Here is a 6,000-nt window from a genome sequence, read left to right on the forward strand (position 1 = left end):
CATCTCACTCTCCTCTCCTTACAGAGTTCAAGAGACACAAACAGGGGAGAGCCAAGAAGGCAAAAGCAGAACATCACTAATTTTAAAAAGAAAACTAGCATAGCTGGAATGAAGGACAAGTAGAAATGAGGATCTGGAAGTGATATTCCTTGAGATCCATGTGCCCTTGCTTAAACTTAAATTGATATTTTCAAAAAACAGTGAAATCCCTAAAACCACAAAAAGGCAGTTGGCAACGTGACCTGACATTCTGAGGTGCTACATTTTTTTGTCAACTCTTTGATGTACCTGTGGATTGCTCTTCTTTAGAGTTCTTTCCTGGCTTGTACTGGATTTATGTCCATAAGATACCAAGGCATCAACAAAGAAAAGCCAAAGACCTGGGAACAGGTACAAATAGAGCCACTGACACAAAGCGAACCAGAATCATGCTACTTTAGATGGCTGTTTTCCTTCAAAACGACAACTCACTGAATCATGTTGTGTTTATTTAAAACTGAAATATCCAAAGGAAACTAAAAAATCTCCAAATATAATTTGGGGATTTATCACTGAGAAAATAAATATTTGTGCAAGGATGCACAGATTTCAGAGATCATTAGTTAGGACAGCTCAAACTGGTTTGTATATGAAGCTCAATGCAGCACTGTGTGGAGATAAGCTTGTGGCAACATACCAATAGCTGTTGTGCACTTCTGCATCCAAGCTAACCCATTTTCTTATTCAATAAATTCTCCAGAGATAGGAATTATTTAAGCGAGTGTGTCTTCACCTGATACAGTCACACAGATAAATAGGTATTTCTCAATGGAATTATTTGAAGATGTACATCTAAAACCACTTAGATAAATTGTTTACTAGTAGCACTCATTTCTGTTGACAGTTGCTTTGTACTGACTGAGAAGTGCAGAGACAAGTATCTACATGGTGTGTGTTTCAAATCCTGCCTTGAACTCCAGTCGTGGTGCTGTAGAACCAACTTAACTGGATTGGCCTTCCACCGAGGCTTTGCCTAATATGCAGTGAGACATTCTTTGTTACCAGGGAATGCCGCTGGCTCATGCACAACTTGGTCTTCCCCATGACCTCCATCTCTTTCTCAGCAGACCTGATCTCCAGACTGTACTGGTGCATGGGGTTATTCCTCTGTTGGTGTAGGACTTGGCTCTTCCCTTTGTTGAACTTCACAAGGGTCTGTCAGCCCATTTCAGCAGCCTGACAAGGTCCTTCTGAATGGCAGAACAACCATCTGGTGTTTAAATCACTCTGCCCAGTTTTGTGTTGTCTGCAATCCGGTCTTGCCATGGGTTAAGGAGCCTTATAGTTTTAACAGTATCAATTAAAATTAGTCATTTTAGAACATATCAGGTGTTCAGCCAAAACCCACTGATTGTTACGTTCTTCAAAAAATATACTCAAGGTGGTGTAGTTTGGCTACAGCTGAAATTTCTCGGAGTTTTCAGCAATTTTTTTCTAATTTTAGGCCAGCTTCTAGAAGATAAATGTTTTATTGTTCTGACATTTCACAAAATAAGTCAGAGATATTTTTGAGCAAAACATGTTGATCATAGCAGTCAGTTGTTTTTGGAAAAGACCTGTCACCTGGAAAAAAAATCAACTGCATTAATTTTTTTTTACTCTTTCATCTATAAATGCCAGAGGAATAAAAAAATAACCACTGCACTAAAAGTCTTCTCTTATTCTGGGCAAATTGTTCCTTTATTCTTCTTGAATCTGAGGTTGCAGCATTTCCAGTGCAAAAGCTAAAGTAAGTGTATTTGAGCCTATATCTTGTGAATATTCAATCAAGTTATTTACTCATTCAGATGTGTCTTGTTGATCTAGCATAGTCTTTTACCTTATACCTAGATCACTCTTATTCCCCAATGTGTTTTAAGATTTTGAAGCAGAGTATTCAATTTACCCAAATAAGCATTTCAAAAGAAAAATGTTGTGTTGGGTTTGCATGGCCAGGATTTGGTAGTGGGGGTGCACTACTGGTGTGGCTTCTGTGAGGAGATGCCAGAAGCTTCTCCCATGTCTGATAGAACCAATGCCAGACTGCTCCAAGACAGACCTGAGCCCATCATCAATGGTGGTAGCACCTCTGTATTTAAGAAGGGGGAGAAAACCCTGCTGTGCAGCAGCAGCTGGGAGAAAGGAGGTAGCACATGTGAGAGAAACAGCTCTGCTGACACCGAGGTCAGAGAACAAAGAGGGATGGATATGCCTGAGGTGTCAGGGCAGAGATTCCTCTGCAACCCGTGGTGCAGATCAAGAGAGGCAGCTGTGCCCCTGCAGCCCATGGGGGACCCGACACTAGAGCAGGTGGAGGCCCAAAAGAGGCTGTGACCCCATGAAGAGCTCATGCTGGAGCAGGCTCCTGGCAGGACCTGTGGGGAGAGGAGCCCACACTGGAGCAGGTTTGATGTCAGGACTTGTGACCCTGTGGAGGTCCCACTTTGGAGCAGTTTGTGAAGAACTGCAGCCTGTGGGAAGGACACAGGTTGAAGTTCATGGAGGACTGTCTCCTGTGGGAGGGAATCCACACTGGAGCAGGGGATGAGAGGGCAGAGGAAGGAGCAGCAGAAACAGCGTGTGATGAACTGAGTGAAGCTGAGACCAGGAAGAAGGGAGGGGTGAAGGGAAGATGTTTTTAAGGTTTGGTCTTATTTTCCTTAATACTCTGAGGTGACTGGTGATAAATTCAATTGATTTCTCCAAATAAAGTCTATTTTGTCCATGAAGGTAGTTCCTGAATGATCCCTCCCTATCCTTATCTTGACCCACGAGTCTTTTGTTATATTCTTTCTCCCCTGTTTAGATGAGGAGGGGAGGGACGGAGTGGCTCAGTGGACACCTGCAAGGGTCAACCTACCACACATGCATCTACATGTTTTATAAGTAGATCTTATCTTATATATTCCATTTAGTACTCTTTTGAGGTGAAGTCAGAAATTTCATCTATATATTACTGAGAACTCAAACTACCTTCTAAGCAGCCACTTGAGTATGTTTCCACCGATTTCAAGAAAGACAAGTTTGGAAGAAGTAACTGTTGCAATGGAAGCAGAGAAGGCTTGGTCTTGGGTATTTCCATGTTTCTGGTTAAGTCTGAACACTTGTTTTCATTCTTAATTTTCAGACAAAAATATAGATACTTGTTTTCACTGTTTCAAAGATATTCTGCATTTCGTATAATTGCCAGATTCAGTTTATTAATTTTTATTTCCCTTCAATACATTCTATGCTTAGTTAATAAAAATAGGTTGTTTATTCTGGTCTTAAACATAGCCTTCTACATTTGAAAGTTGATACTGAAACTTAGCATTTTTTTAATGAATAAGCTAGTTACAGCTACAGACAATTAGTATGAACTCTATTGGTATTCAACTGAGCACTAAAAGCAAGAAAAAAAAAAAGAACCTTGAACTACTGGTAAGAGGCTAAGACAAAAAAAAAAAAAGACCAAAACATAAAATCATATCTTAAAAAGTTTCCAGAAACTTAATTAAAAGAGAGAGAAATGACAGTCCATATCTTACACTTTTTTTTTAAATTAATGAATTAAAACTAGGGCCACCTTTCCAACTAATCAGTTTGCAAATATAATTTTTAAATCATTTCAGCAAGTCTTTTGAATAAGCTTGAAGACATATCAAATAAAAAATAATCTTAATTCTAACCCTGAACACAAAATTATATCTGAACAAAGACTGTGGACTCCCAGTAGAGCAAAAACCATTTGCAGTCCCATTCTTCTGGCCTTCAAATAAAAATCTCAAAAATACCAGTGTGGCAAGAGCTGTGGAATTTTAGTCATAAGCATGAATTTTATGTTTTCCTTATAAATAAGGTGAACATTGTGTGCACTTACCTCATTAATCCTTAGGATGACCCAGGAACTCCTCAGTTTGTCTTTCTTGTCAGCTCCTTATTGTCTTCTCAATATGGGTGAAACAATGGACTGGTGTAAGACAATAAACAGACCTGAGACCAGATGGCTGACCGACCTCCTAGCCCTCTTCACAATGAAGTACTAGGTTCAGGTGCTCTAAAGATGTGTGAATTCACAACGTCTCAGACTCCCCCCAGGGAGTACAGGCTGTGCCTGCACCGATTTTTGTGCTAAAATGGCTGATTAATGTTCCAAGCTGACAGGATGGACGTTACACAGATCTGACTGTTCTGAATAATTATTGCTGCATATTCTTCAATAACCCTGGATTTCTAACAATTTAGTTTTCTAACTTTTGGTAAATTATTTACAGAAAGAAAAGTGGCCAATGGACATGGTTTATCTTAATGTAAAACTCATGTAATGTAGTGAAAAGAGTGACCAAACAGAAGGTTATGGTGGACAGCAATTTGCTAAGAACTGGCTACAGTTCAAATCAATGTATATGAAAGATTCCTTCTGTTTCATATCTTCTTTTTTGTTATTGATTATTTGGTTTGCATTGTCTTTTTTTTAGACAATTATTACAGTAATTCTCTTATTACTGTATCTAACAGTTGCATCTTAACACGTGTATCAAAGTAAGAAAATTCTTTTTCCTCGTTATATAACTGTAGAATTAGGCTAACAGGTAAATTCTCAGTCTTTAAAAGTATAATATCTCTCCAAATATCTTGATAACACAGTATTTAGAGATGCTGCTAAGACAGGTTCAGTCCTCGTACGTACAATCAATACTTCTGTACTGGGAGTTGGAAATGAAGGCAAAGCCTTACTTGCAGGTATAGTAGTGCAAATTTCCATGGAATTCATTATAGCTGGCACTACAAGTGTAGAATTTCCTTTTGTTGTCTCAGCTTATTTTCATTAACTAGATTACATTTGTTTTAAAAAAGAAAGCTGCATACAAATAAGATCTGTTGATTAAATACCAATAAACTCTAGGCATGCAGGCTGGGATTTTTATTGCTGAACTTACACCATCTAAAAGTCAAATCTAAACTAATCACCTAAGCTCCCTCCATAGTCCACAGAGTTTGAAGGGTGGTTCTCTTTTAAAATTAGCATTCATCTTATATCAAATGGCTCCCCGGGCTACCTATTTCAATCAGTTATAAAACAAGTCAAGCTTACACTATATGCCTAACTTTAAAATAAATTTCTTTGAGACTGACTTCCAGTGCAATTGTTGATTTTGAAAGAATTGCAGACGCTAATGTCTATATCAGCAAAAATCAGCAGTTTAACTGATGAGCAGCTGGTACTAGACTGATGAGCAGGATGATTGCAATTCATCAAAGGGCTAATGAAGTTCTACAGAAGACACCTTTGGTACTTTCTGAAGGAGAATATGAAACCCAGGAAATCGCTAAATACAGCATTTCAAAATACACAAATGAACAGAATGTGCTGCAAATGACTCAAAGTTGTGTGCAAGCTCACTATGTGGGTAACCAGATCATCTTGAGAGCAGTTCATCTGGAGTGCCATCACACACAGAGGACAGCCAGGTGATCAGGCCCAGCCAGCAGGGATTTATGAAAGGCAGGTCCTGATTGACCAACCTGATCTCCTTCTACAGCAAAGTGATTGGCAGAGTGGATGAGGAAAAGGCTGTGGATGTGGTCTACCTGGACTTCAGTAAAACCTGTGACACTATTCCACAGTTCCACTATTCTACTGTAGGAACTGTCTGCTCGTGGCTTGAATGGGTGCACTGTTCACTGGGTTAAGAACTGCCTGGGTGGGGCCCAGGGAGTGGTGAACGGAGCCACATCCAGCTGGAGGCCGGGCACCAGTGGGGTTCTCCAAGTCTTAGTACTGGGCTCAGTCCTGTGTAATATCTCTATCAACAATATGGGACAGCGTATTTAAGGCACTCTAAGCAAGTTTGCAGATTATTCCAAGTCGACCCCTTTGTTTTTTACAGTCCCTTCTGGTTTTAAAATCATCGAATTGATGAATAAATTCAGTAAACAGCAGTAAGTCAACATTTTACACTTTACATTTGCTTGTAGAAAAATTATTTCTATCATTTAATG

The sequence above is a fragment of the Lepidothrix coronata genome, unplaced genomic scaffold (genome assembly GCF_001604755.1).
Source record: "Lepidothrix coronata isolate B3197 unplaced genomic scaffold, Lepidothrix_coronata-1.0 Scaffold67, whole genome shotgun sequence".
NCBI classification, from domain to species: Eukaryota; Metazoa; Chordata; class Aves; order Passeriformes; family Pipridae; genus Lepidothrix; species Lepidothrix coronata.